The sequence below is a fragment of the Lissotriton helveticus genome, chromosome 5_1 (assembly GCF_964261635.1).
Source record: "Lissotriton helveticus chromosome 5_1, aLisHel1.1, whole genome shotgun sequence".
NCBI lineage: Eukaryota > Metazoa > Chordata > Amphibia > Caudata > Salamandridae > Lissotriton > Lissotriton helveticus.
The window spans coordinates 497,291,446-497,305,649 of NC_136065.1; the positions used below are offsets into that span (position 1 = coordinate 497,291,446).

The 14,204-nt window shown below is 45.6% G+C and overlaps 1 protein-coding gene across 2 annotated transcripts in view; it reads right to left on the minus strand.

The window, feature by feature from the left end:
- VPS13D (vacuolar protein sorting 13 homolog D) overlaps nt 1-14,204 on the minus strand; it is a 2,979,414-nt gene that overhangs the window by 1,616,100 nt on the left and 1,349,110 nt on the right. The gene's annotated exons all lie outside the window — the stretch shown is intronic.

Here is a 14,204-nt window from a genome sequence, read left to right on the forward strand (position 1 = left end):
AGAGTTGTTCTTCTGATACAGACGTCTAACCACAGATTCCTCACTTTATTTATTTTATTTATTTTGAAAGTTTTATATAGCGCGAACAAGATCTTTGCAGATATCAGAGCGCTTTACAGACGAAAAGAACAACATGTGAGCATATAGTATTGGGGTGGGGAAGGTACATGTGGGAGCATAGACCACCAGCTATACCAATAATGATACAAGTACAAATACAAGTACAAATAATTGATAGCGTAAACACTCAGGCAGGTCATCAACACGAGTCATGCAAAAATGCAAAAAAGGTCAGTAAAACTGAATGAAACAGCGTCTGTACATAACATCCCCAGTAATAATTCAAGTGTATTTCGCCACGAGGATAGCTTTTACTTCTTTCTTAAAAAGTATGGTAGAGGAGATGAGCCTGATTTCAGGGGGGAGTGAGTTACAGATCCTGGGTGCCATTCCAGAGAAGGAGCGTTTATACGTTTTTTCCTTACGGAATCTTTGGGGTTTTAGCAGGAGATTGTTTGTGCCTCTAGTGATTCTAGAGCCTCCGGAAATCGACAGCTTTTGGGCGAGGTATCCGGGTGAGCTCATGTGGACAGCCTTGTGCGTGATGCAGGCGATTTTCAAATGAATTCTGGCTTCAAAAGGTAGCCAGTTCAGGGCTCTCAGGTCAGGGGAAATGTGTGAGTGTTTTCTTGATCCGGTGATGAGTCTCGCTGCAGCGTTTAGAGAAGCTCTTATGGGTGCTGTGGTAGTTAGGGGGAGACCGCAGAGGGCGATGCTGCCGTAATCTATTCGAGGGATGACTAGAGCTTGTACCACAGTTTGGAAATCTTTGGCTGGAAGGAAGGGTTTGAGTTTCCTTAAGGTATTGATCTGGTAGTTCGCCCCTTTAGTTGCTTTGTTGATGTGTTCCTGCATGTTGAGGTTGGTGTCAAGTGTTATGCCTAGAGATTTTGCTGAGTCTACAATGGTGGGATGAACATTGAGTGCGGTTAAGTGTTTAAACCAGAGTTGAGTGGTAGTGATCTTCGCAGGAGGTGAGATCAAGAGGAACTCTGTTTTAAGAGCATTGAGCTTGAGATGATTAGCGGCCAACCATGCTTGGGTGCTTCTGATCGTTGAATTCAAGAGCATAATGTCTTTGGGTGATTGTACTTTGAGATAAAGTTGGGTGTCATCGGCATACATGTGGAATTGAACATTGGATGCTTGTAGCAAGGTGGTGAGAGGTTCCATGACTAGGTTAAACAAAGTTGGGGATAGGGAGGATCCTTGTGGGACGCCTAGCGATACCGGTATTGGAGAAGACATCAAGTTGTTACTCTTGAATTTCTGCGTTCTGTTGTGTAGAAAGGACGTGAACCACTTGAGCACAGTTCCAGATATACCCATTCTTGTGTTTAATAGATCAAGTAGGTTCTCATGTTTGACGGTGTCGAATGCAGAGGAGAGATCCAGAAGGATAAGGAGGCAGGTATCGTTTTGATCTAGGATTTGGAGGGCGTCGTCAATTATGTGTATCATAGCAGTTTCTGTGCTGTGGTCCGTTCTGAAGCCTGATTGATGAGTGTTGAGTAGATCAAACTGATTAATGTGATTAGTCAATTGGGTTTGTGCGCATTTTTCCAGTAGTTTGGCAAGAGTCGGAATATTGGTAATGGGACGGTAATTATTTAGATCAGAGGGGTCGGCTGTAGGTTTCTTTAGTAAAGGTGTGACTTGTCCAACTTTGAGGGAGTCGGGAATTGTCCCTTGTTGAAGAGAGCTGTTGATGATTTTAGTCCAAAGTGGGAGGAGCGATGGGGTAAGGTCTTTGACAGCGTTGGCAGGAAGGGGGTCCGAGAGGTGATTGGCTGGTTTCACAGTGCTGAGCAGTCTACCAATTTCTTCTTCCGAGTAGGTGGCAAAGGATGACCATGTAGCATTGTTTTTTGGTTCAGCGGGTGCTGTGCAGAGCGGTTTGGGATAGAGACTTACGTCAATGAGGAGATCGGTCTTTATGTTGTCTGTTTTTTGGATAAAGAAAGAGGCGAAGTCTTCACCTGAGGGTGCTTCGCCCAGAGTACTGAGTGGTTGGGGTTGATCCTTGGATTGCGTTCTGATTAGCTCCTTGTGAATAAATACAAAAGCAGTACCTCTCAAGGTGATGAATCTGTGGAATATTTCCCCAGGCGGTAGACTAGATCCAGAAGCTTTTCAGTACTCCAGAAGGTGGCGCCTTGCAGCTCTGCACTGACACTGTTCCACTCCAGAAATGAAGTGTGCGGCCTAGACAGGCCCCAACCCCTCATTATGACGTCAGTTGCTTTCAAGACTGTTTGAGTCCCCAGACACAGCCCCAAAAGCTAACAGGTAGACAGTGTGCAGATTCCTAGAATTGGGATCTTATTACTGGGTAGAGTCCAAACATAGAACAGGGATTATTGGAGGGTCGGTGAGGAATCTGCAGTGAGCTAGATTCTCTACCAGAGAGTTACTGTAGGTAAGTAACTTGTTCTTCTGATAGAGACTCTTAGAGACAGATTCCTCACCTTTTGAATAGAGCCAGTGTAAGATGGTATGCTTGTGCACTGCCTGTCCCTTTTTTACTCCGACAAACCCAACAAAGAGATGATTGTCTATCCAGTGGTCTTTGGTACGACTAATGTCGAAGGTGAGTGCTTTCTTGGGATCCAAGAAATGGAGCCTCTCCTCCTCTTTAGTGGGGTGACAAGAAGCATACAAAGCCAGCAGAGTAATGTTTTGGCTTATCTGGAATGGCGTCACAACTTTCGATAGAAAGGATGCCCTAATCCGCAGAACCAGCTTATCAGGGAAGAAGGTGGTCTAAGGTGGATGAACACACAGAACCTGAAGGTCACTCACATGGGGTGCGAAGGTGATGGCAAACAGTAGCATCGTTTTGATATAAGAAGTCGTAAGGGACAGCTGTGGAGTGGCTCGAATAGAGTGCACATCAGATAGTAAGGACAGGATTAAGGTCCCATTGAGGCACTACAAACGGAGAACAGAGAAACGTATGTTTCAGCCCTTTCAAGAAGCGCATCCCAACAGGTGATTTAAATAAAGAGGGCTGATCAGGCTACCGTAACAAGGCTGAGATGGCCAAAAGATAACCTCAAACTGTGCTTAGAGCTAGGCCTTGCTATACGAGAGACAGAACAAATAATAAAACATCGAACAGTTTGGCCTGAAGGGGATTAATCTGGCAAGTGCGGCTCCAAACCAAAAATTTGTTGTCAGGTGAAAACGTTTTTTGTTGAGGGAAGCCTAGCTGCCAAGATGACATCAACTACCTCTGGTGGAATGTCGAAGGTGTTCAACTGTCGCTGCTCAATCTCCATTCATGAAGGTGAGATTGTGAAGGTAAGAGTGGAGAAGTGGAGAAGCCAGTCCCCTGCTATCACCACAGACCCTCCTGGAGGTGCAACCTGATCGTGGGACAGATGCTCAAGCCCTGGAGTTCTTGATACTACACTCTGTACCCAGTCCAGGGCCACTAGGATGACTTGGGTCCATTCTGTCCTGATCTTGAGAACTCTGGGAAGGAGTGGTATTGGCGGAAATGCATTAAGAAGTCCACAGTTCCACTAAAGGCGAACGTGCCTCAGAACGAGAGATGCACTGGAAACTCCACCACGCATAAGAGTTAACACTGCGCTTCATCGGCGCTGGCGAACAGATTTAGCCAAGGGTCATCCATTCACAAATGAGACCTAGCTACGCTTATGGGTGTAACCGCTGCTCGTAATCTGCTGGGTGCCAATGGCTTTCATCCACCCGTTATTCAATGAGCCATCCAGACGGTTTGCCTCCAGGAAGATTCCCTGGCACTCCAGCCAGTTCCAGAGAAACAAGGCCTCCTGGCACAGGGTCCATGACCCCACCTCGCCCTGTTTGTTACAGTACCACATTGTGGTGGTGTTGTCCTTGAGCACCTGTTCCAGACTCCCCTTGATAGATTGCAGGAAGGCTTTCAGAGCCACGCGTATGGCACTCAGCTCCAGAAGGCTGATATGGAGCAGGCCATCCGCTGGGGACCATAGGCCTCCGATCTTCACCTCTTCCATGTGGTCATTCCAACCCAGAAGTGACGCATCGGTCACCACTACTAGCTCTTGAGGGGAAGGGAGAGGGGTCTGCTGCTCACACAAATGCAGTCCAGTAGTCACCACTGCAGATCCTTCACAGTCTCTTCTGAAACCTGGACATGGTTGGAGTTATTCCCTTGATGTTGGTCCTACTGGGACTTTAAATCCCACTCAGTGGCGTAGCAATAGCCCCCACTGTGCAGAGGGGGGCCACGACCTCCAGAGGCCCCTTCTGACACTGTGCACCAATGGGCCTGAGAGCTGGGACTGGAGCATGGGGTGCCCCTCAATCCATATTACTGAGGAGTCCCCTCAAGTTTTGTTACACCACTGATCCCACTGCAAAGCATGCATATGCCACCTGGTGAGCTTGACTAGCAGGATGGAGGAGGCCATCAGTCCGAGCAGCCCAATGAGGCGACCTAACTGAAATCTAAGACCGAGGCTCGGAGTCATAGCCTCAATGTCCTGGACTCTATCTCAGGGGTGAAAGACACAAATCCTAACCGTGTTAGAATGGCCCAGATGAGCATCTTGGAAGGAGTCAGGTGTGACTTCGGTATGTTTATACTGACCGCCACATGATGTGACAGGTTTGCAGTAGTCTGGTGGTGGTCTAGGGCGAGTCTGCCTTCGACAGCCAGTTGTCTAGGTAGGGGAAGACTGGCACCCCTGACCTCAAACAGTGTACTTCCCCCACTGTCATCACCTTTGTGAACACCCGAGGGGCATTGCTGAGACAAAGGGGGGCCCAAAGTGAACTGAAAATGCTCCTCTCCCACCATGTAATGCAAGTAGTGCCGATAGGCTGGCAGGACAGGAATATGGAAATGAGCATCATGGAGGTCTAACGCTCCATCCTGTCTTAGGGGGCGAGGGTAGACAAAACCTGGGCCAGGATGAGCATTTTGAACTTCTCCTTCCAGAGGAAGAAATTGAGATGGCGCAGATCTAGAATAGGCACAAGCACTTCATACTTCTTGGGCACTAGTAAATAGCGGGAATAATACCACGTCTAACCTCTGCGGAAGGTACTTTCTCAATAGCCCCTTTGGCCAAAGGACTTGCTCTTCCTGCCGCAAAATGGAAAGCTGGTCCCCTATCTGTTGTGGGATAGATGGCGGAATGTGCAGGGGTGATGAGACGAAAGGTAAGGCGTAGCCCTTGTGAACAATTTAGAGGACCCACCTGTCCAATGTGATCGCTTGCCAACCTAGACAGACTCAATGGGTTCTATCTCCCACCAGGTGGGGTGTGACCCTGTAAGCATACACTAAAGAGGTTTGACATGTGGTTATGCAGTGGGTGGTGGGGCGGACTGAGTAAACATGCTGACTTTGGCTGTGGCACCATGGTCTCCCCTCGCAAAGATACTGGGTACCTTGCTTGGGTGGGACAGGCTGGCATTAAGAGACACCTCACCCAAAGCCAGAAAAGGAGCACTAGAATCGCTGCTGGCGAGGCTAGGTAGAAAGGCCAAGAGACTGAGCAGTATCCCTACTCTCTTTGAAATTTTCTGGGGCAGACTTAGCCTTGTCCCCGAACAAGAATGTCCCATTGATCGGCATTCCTATCTCGGAGGACTGGACGTCGACCAAGAACCCAGTAGACTGTAGCCAAATGGCAATAACCCATCCAACGGAGTAGGTGGTATCCAAGCCACAATGAATAGTGAACTTGGTCGCCCCACAACCATCCCAGATGTCCTGTGAAACAACAGGGTGAAGGTCTTTCGGGACACCAGGCAGGACTTGTGCCACAGAGCCCCAGAAGGCATGAGAGTAATGGCCCAACAAAGAGGAGGCATTGACTGAACACGGGACTAAAGGCGTTTTCCAAATGTCTCCACTCTCTTTGACTGCCTGTTGAGGTTGGACCAGCTAGTAGAAGCATGCACCACAATGTTCTCTGGAGATGGGTGCTATGGCAAGAAGGCTAGGTCAACTGAAGATGGAGAGTGGCACCTGGAAATTAGTCAATTAACAGGAGGGCCAGTACCAGGGTTAGCCCAAGCCCATAGGAGGGTTTCCGTCAAGGCCTCATTAAAAGGTAAGAGAGGCTCAGAAGTAGTCTGGTCAGGCTGCATGACTTCAGTCAGGATGTTTGTTTTCACCTCCTGGGGGGAGGTAGAGGTCAAGGCTTTAGCCACCCTACATAAGACAATGGCGTAGGAGGAAGATTCTTCTGTGGCTCAGCCAGGAGGAGTGAAAAGGGACGTTTCTGGGGAAGTATCAAGCCCAATATCTTCTTGCAAGTCCTTGTGCCAATTGAGTGTAAGGAATGTTGTATGCCTTGTGTTAAAGCAGGAACCTCGATCGGATTCCGTTACGACCGGTGTTGAGTCGGCATTGGAGAAGACAATGGGGGCAACCTGTTCAGGCAGCGAAGTTGGCATTTCCATTGGCGTACCCACACCTGCTGTGGTTGTGGGTGTCAGGGGCAGCGTTGTTGCTGAAGTACAGGGCAGTTGGGGCTCAGAGGGGCTAGCTGGTGTCGAGGGAGAACCCCCTGAAATTAATCGAGGTGGAAGGCCTCACAGCTCTGCAGGGCCCGAAGGCACACCAAAGAGAGTTGGTAAAGATCAAAAGAGCTGCAGCATAGCTGCACAGAACTCTTCAATCTGATGTGGCTGAAGGCCCCGGAAACTTGGGTTGTGCCATAACCAGCTGTGGAATCGGCGTTGAAGTCGGCAGAATTCGGGAGAGGGACTGTTGGCACCTCCAACGCTCTTTATTGGGTGAACAAGAATGGCATGAAGTAGTGGAACTCTACTTTGACTTCTTATATTTTTGTGCTTACCAGAGGTCTGACAGTGCGACGAAGACCGGCTCTTGGAGAGGTCCCGGCGCTGCGCCTTCTTGTGCTTGGGACATAAAGTTTCCTCGCATTCCTCAGATGGACATCTGATTTATCGACGGGCAGTCTCCACAGTTATTGGAGTCTTGGCTCAACCCCAAACAAAGGCAAACCTGGAGGGGATCGGCCACAAACATCTGCTCTTACAATCCTTAAAGGGCTTAAAACCTGTGGTCGCAGGGGGTGACATCCCTTGCACACTGGAATTTTTAAGAAAATGGAAAAAGGATAGTCTCTGAGAGACGAGAGAAGCTCTGGATCCGCACATGGAGGTACAGAAAGAAAGAAAAAGACATCAGCGCATGGGAGTGGTGCCAATATAGGCCCTGTATGTTGTTTCAAGAATGGAACGGCGTCAGTGGAGAGCCTCAAGGTGCTTCCTTCCGATGTGCAGAAGAATTACTGAAAAGTTTCGGGATCCAGTCTGACTCCAGGGGGAATATTTAAACGGTGAGGAATCAGCAGCAGACATCTCTATCAGAATATACAGAAAGTAGTGTTCTCTGAACGTGTAGATGGGTGTCCACATAGCACCTTGGCGGAAGTCAGCGACTGAATGCTGCTTTTGCCCACAGGCACAGTTTGTCCAGAAAAAAGGATCTGTATGGCTGCTGGACTGACAAGGCTTGAAGTTCACTCACTCATCAGGCGCAAGTTGTGGCAATGAGAAATACAGTCTTTATTGTGAGTAGATGTAGAGAGTAGCTGTGCATGGACTCAAAGAGGTTGCACATTAGGTATGTGAGAACCAAATTAAAGTCCCACTGCAGCATTTCAAATGGTGTTGGCAGAACATGTGAACCAGTCTCATCAAGAAACAGGAGAGTTTGAAAAGAGATAGATCATTGTTAAGAAATCAGGTGAGACTTCGGCACACTGGTGGACAAATCCAACAATATCAACAGGTCTGCCTTCGTCTGGAGGTGATTTATGACTGGTATAGGTGAGCTGCCTTCAGAAGCCACTGTCATGCTATACAAAGACTGGCATTGCCAACCTCTTCAGATGAGCTGCAACCACCAAATCACCTTTGTGAACATCCGAGGTGCACGGATAAGGCCAACAGGGAGCACAGTGAACTGAAAGGACACCTGGCCTACCTAAAACCGTTGGTAACGTTTGTGGGATTACAGGATGGAGATGTAAAAATAAGCGTTCTGAAAATGTAACGTCACCATCCAGTCTCTTGCAATCCAGGACAAGGAGACCTTTTCCAGTGGAAAAAGTTCAGAGGAAGAAGATTGAGGATGGGACAAAGTTCTCCATCCTTCTCTGATGCTGGCACACTCTCTATGGCTTCCTTGGCCCAGAGCATACCGATAACTTCCCTGCAGTATAGAATACTTCCTCCCATCTTTATTATCTTGTATAACATTATGTGGGATTGGCTGGTAAGATGTTGGCCAAGTAGAGGAAAACATGTGTTTGGTGAATGTTTCCATGCTTTTTGATCGGATGGGGCGGGTGGAAACATTTAGATTAATTCTGCTCATTGTTGTCTGCACTATTAGGTTTTCTGGTGGGATGTTGCAAGAGGAAATACGGGTCTCAAGGGCAAGCCTACGTCGTCTTGCCTGTTGATTGGGGGCAAGATCCTGGTTTTACCCAGATGCCCATACATACATCAGAAAGAGCCTTGACACATCTGTCCTGGGTTAAAAACCGTCATTAGGACATCTGTTTTGACTTGTAGTGGGTAAGGTGAGCTTCTGTCGCTCTCCAGATTATAGTTGTGAAGAAAGCAAACTCCTTTGTTGCCATTGCAGGATTAGACGTCGAAAAGCCAGTGTTCGGAGACGTATCCAGGTCACTGGCATCTTGTAGATCATGGAAAAGATTGTTGTCATTGTAAATGTCATCATTGTGGTTGTCGTCATCTAATTGATGGGAAGTTTCAGAGTGAGAATGCAAGTGAAAGTGTGTTGAGACCTTGGATGGAGTTGCAGATGAATCTCTAAGACCAACAGAAATATTGGCTCCGATTCCGGCATCTAGGCTAGGATTGGTGGCATCAGTCATGGAACTGAAGGTACAATTGCTGGACTCAGTGGAGCAGAGCTTGAGGAACGGGCCCACTATGAGTCAAGGTTGAGAGGTGGCATTAGGACAAATTCAACTTCAGTAATCGAACAGGAAGTCACCTCCGATCTCTAGGGCCCAAAGGTGCTCCAGAGTGAATCACATGGGTACCAAAGATCTTGTCCATTGCTAATCTCAGCTCAGAGCTGTTGTAGCATCACAGACAGCCCGGGAAAATCAAGTTGCTTTGGGAGCAACGTCAAACTCGGTTCAAGAAACGGCTCGGAGGCCTGAAAGTACACAGGGAGTCGCAAAATTCCGAACAGAGGTGGTGGCAAAACGAAGGGGAGCCACATTTGGATTTCTTAAGCTTTTTTAGGATTTCTTGGACTCACCTCAGCTTTGTGACTTTGATAACGACTGATCATGAGATCAAGTTCAGTGACGGAAAGTTTAGTTTTGCTGTCACAGATTGACTTTCAGTTCATCTTGACACAGCAGTTGCATGATTCGGAGACATGCTTGGAGCCGAGACACCAGAGAAAGACATTGTGGGTGTCCGTCACTGACATCTGGCAATTACAGTCCCTGCAAAGTTTAAAACCTGTGGTTTTAGGTGGGGCATCCCTTGCGCAATGCGAACATTTTGAAGTAAATTAAGTCTGTCGAAGTGACATGATAGATTGATTTTGGATCCGCATTGGAAGGCATAGAAAGAAAGTCGATGTGTGGAAGTAGTCAAAATATAGTGGCTCCGATTTCACATTCACAGCTGGGTGAGTCCGACGTGGAGATGCACGACGTCACCTGTCAACACGTGAGGGAATTGCTATTTAAACATTTCTGGAAGTAGAGTATGTCTGGGGTATTCACAAGGTGAGGAATCGGCGGTTGAAGTCTCTATCAGATGCAAAGTATACTCAAATCAAATCAAATTTCCTTTATTCGGTTTTTAAGATACAAAAACCATAAAAGTTCATTGTTTAAAACAGTTATTATAAAAGATACTGAACCAGTGACATTTTTGTTATTATAAATACATTTAATAACATAGATAATATTTGCAAAGTGCTGAGCGTACCATTCCGAAACTGCAAAAGTGCAAAAAAATCCAAGGTCAAGATTAGGTCAAACGTAACAATTAGATAAAAGATACACAAAGGATATCCTAAAATATATTGCAATAGTTACTTCAGTACATCTATTCTAAATTTGGTCTATATTGTATACAGAGTTTCAAAAATCTAGCCACATTCTTTGCAAAACACACTGTTTCCAAATATAGAATTGCCAGGAAAGCTCGGCGACACTGTCTCAACCCCATGATTTTTAGTATTGGTACAACACACTGTGTCCTTGCTGCCTGATAGAATCTACAGAACATGACCACGTGGAATGTAGACTGTGGGGATGCACCATTGCAAGGGCAGGGAGACAATGAGTTTGACCAGTCATTGACCTTGGGGAATGTGACGAGACGATGGAATGTGTTCATTCTAAAACGGATGAGCACAAACCTGTCGAATCCATTCAGTTTAAAGGTCAAATAAGGCTGGATAGTCAAAGTAGTTTGTACCAATAGAATATGTTGGGCTGAGCTTTTAGCTAACTCCGTAGCCAATCGCAATTCTTCCATGGGTGCCAGACATTCTTTCATGAATTTTTTCCTGGAGATCTCAGTTATCAGCAAGGGATTATGGTAATACCTTATTAGACCTAGGTCTGACAAAACGTTTTTAATGTACGAGAACCAAGCTATTTTATGTGAATTATCAAGAGCAAGGCAATCGCTCATAAGTTCCCTGTTGAAGACTAGTTTTGGGGATGACCAAATTCGGTGCCATAGAAGAAGCGGTTGGAGTTTAGCTAGGTCTGCAATATATGGCAATCCTAGTTCCGTGTGGCAACTAAAAGTGGAAGTGCCACGTGGAACCGCTAAGAGGAACCTCAAAAAGCTATACTCTACCTTTTGGGGGGCCTCCATTCTTCCATTGCCCCAGACCCCTGCTACATAGATCGCCACACTGACACATTTGGCTTGATAGATCTGTATCATTTCTACTGGAGATCTTTTACCAAGCCTATGTGCAAAATTAACTAAAGCGCTAGTAGCCCTAATAAACAACAGTTTCCTGGCCTCTATTGCCTGCCTCCCGGAGCACTTATTATCAATTAAAATTCCAAGATAGGGGTACGCGATAGTGGTTTCCAATTTGGTATGTTCAATGTAAATACTACGCATTTTCTTATTTCGAACCCCAGCAGTTATGACAAAAGTTTTTTGAATGTTGACCTTTAGATCTAGTTTGGCCATATAAGTGTAGTACCTATCGACAGCATATTGCAGTTCTAAGGGGGTTTGGGCTATAATCACGGCATTGTTTTAATAGAGTAGAGCGGGAATTGATCTTTTTCTCACACAGGGTAGGTCCTGGAGCCCCTCCAACATTGCTCGTTCTAGCCCATTTGTGCAGAGCGAAAACAAGAAGGGGGCCAGGACGCATCCCTGCCTCACCCCTCTCTCAACTCTGAACGGCGCCGTGAGATCACCCCTAGTTCCATACCTAACTCTGGCCGTTGCATTTGAATACAGTTCTCTCAGAAAATTTAGTAGGGCCGGATCTATTCTCAAATCGCTCAGAACCTTCCACAATTTGGAATGACTTACGCAGTCAAAGGCTGCTGACAGATCTATATAAGCCATGTAGAAACCCCCCCTTTGCATTAGTATATTTGGCCATCAATAGAGCCAGGTTAAGGGCTTGTTCTGTAGAGCCCATGCCTTCCCTAAACCCAAACTGAAGGTCAGAGATAATATTATTATCTTCTGACCATTGGGTTAGGTGAAGAAGAACAATACGTCCCGCTACCTTACCCAAAGAATCTAGAAGAAATATTGGTCGATAGCAGGATGGACTCTGCCGATCACCCTTTTTGAATATTGGGACCAATATGGATTTAAACCAAGACTCAATGAGGCCAATTTCGCAGGAAGCTAACAGGACCTTTGTAAGTATTGGAGTCCAAAGATCCATGTTATACTTAAACAGGTCCACAGGAACCCCATCGGGCCCTGGTGCCTTTCCCCCCTCACTAGCCTTTAAGGCGGTCTCTACTTCTTGCATTGTAATATTCAGGGGAATAGGGAAAGATGTGGGGCTAAGCGTTGGATTTACCCTATCACTTTCACTTGATGGAATTCCTTCCTCCATCGTTGTTCAAAATATCTGAGAGAAATGGTCTATCCATGATGATTCGTCTATGGCTACTTCTATCTTGGGTGTCTCCCTATCCTCATTTAAAAATGGGGTTTTAACATTTTTCCAAAAGGTCGTACTATCCTTTTCGGAGCAGCTTTTATGTAATTGGTCCCATGCTTCATTTTTTAATTCGAGTTTCCTTGTTTTTATGGCCTTATTATACGCTTTTCTCAAGAGTGCTATTTCTTTGTTGTCTCTTCTTGATTTATGTAGGGAGAGCTTTAGGTCAGAGTGTGCCTTTGTACAAGTACTATTAAACCATCCCTTAGATATTCTTGAATGTTTCAGTTGTACAGACAAAGCATCATTTATTGTTCTTACTATGGCCTCAAAGCTTGTTAAAATCTCCCGGTGAGAAGAAGAGTCATCCAGACAGACCTCTATCGAATCAAGGGAATGTTTTACCACTACCGCTGTTATATGTAATGGACTGATTGTGTCCCATTTGAGCGAGTATCTGTTTAACCTATCAAGGATCAGATTATCTTGTCTTAGTATTCGCAAACTATCCTTCATTTTGCATGCATTAGGATTGGTTAGCTTTAGATTATTCGGAAAATAGTCGCTAATAGCATTAATATGAGTTTTGAAATTTAGAAGGCGGGACGCAGCATTTCTAGATAGAAATATAAAATCAATTATAGTGCTTGACCCCCTACCATTGAAGGTCTGGGTCAGCGGAACCTGCGGTACTACTAGTTCGTTTGCTATAGTAAGTTCTGAAATAAAAAGAGTTTCATTTAGGCCGTTCCCAATTACTGTGTGGGGAAAGTGAGTCAAATTGTTCCCATCCTCGTCAACCAAACCACAAACTAAATCGTTATTATGCCCACACGGGGATAGATTGAAATCACCACTCCAGATTATCGACACATTTTTAGCGTTCTTATATTTAAAATCCAGCAAGGTGGACCAAATCTCTTTTAGTACGGGGATCAACTGCACATTGTAAATGTTATTATAAAAGTTAACCAGGAGATAGCTATCTTGTTTGCTAATTCCCAGAGAAATTATTTGATAGTTTGGCTCTAATTTAAGGGGTACTATATCTTTAAAATCTAAGAGGTTAGATATAAACGTTATCAAACCACCTTTAGCTCTCCCAGATGTGGTAGGGGTAGCAGTAAAAAAATAAATCTTGTAGCCCTGCAGGTGGATAGCAGAGGTGATCCAAGTCTCCTGTAAGCAGAGCACCTTAAATTTGGTGGCAAATCTGAGCAATGCATCGTTATCGATTTTGGTTCGCAGTCCTGCTACGTTCCAGAATACGATGTCGAGCCATGACTCATCCCAGTATCCCCTCTCAGGCGACCCCAAGTTATCGGTGCTCTCGGGAAGTACTATATTAGCCAGTTGTGTCCCCAAGTTATCGGTACTCTCAGAAAGTTGTGTCACATCCCCGGTACCCAACGTTCTTAGATGGCATGGAGGCTGTACTATTATCCGGATGGGGAACGTGATGGTCCTGAGAGTTAGGGCTCTCTATCACAGTATGGGATTTCAAAATGTGAGAGAAAGGCATCGTAACAGGAGAACCAAATTCTCTCCGTACCTTATATTTCCCTTGTTGAACAGTTTTCATTTTGTTCAGTCAATCTGTTTCCTCCAAACCCGATAGAGCACTAAACCTATTAGTTATTTGAACATTATAACGATTTCCATGATGGGGACCATACGTAATAGTGTTTAAGTTAGTATTGGTGTTATTAACGCTATCATCCCAGGTACAGGGTAAATAGAAAAAGCCAAGCGGCAAAACATTAATCTCACCCATAGCTAATGAGTTCCTACTTTCTGCCCAGAGTATGTTCTTCACTAATTTTGGGGTTTTGAATGTAAGAACTATACAGTCACCAGAAAAGATCTTACCGCGGGACCCAACCCATTGTACCCTTCTTGCCATCTTAATCTCATTGAAGACCTGGTGTGTTAGTCCCGTTCTCTCACCCAACCAGTAAAGTGATTTATTCTTTAATGAATC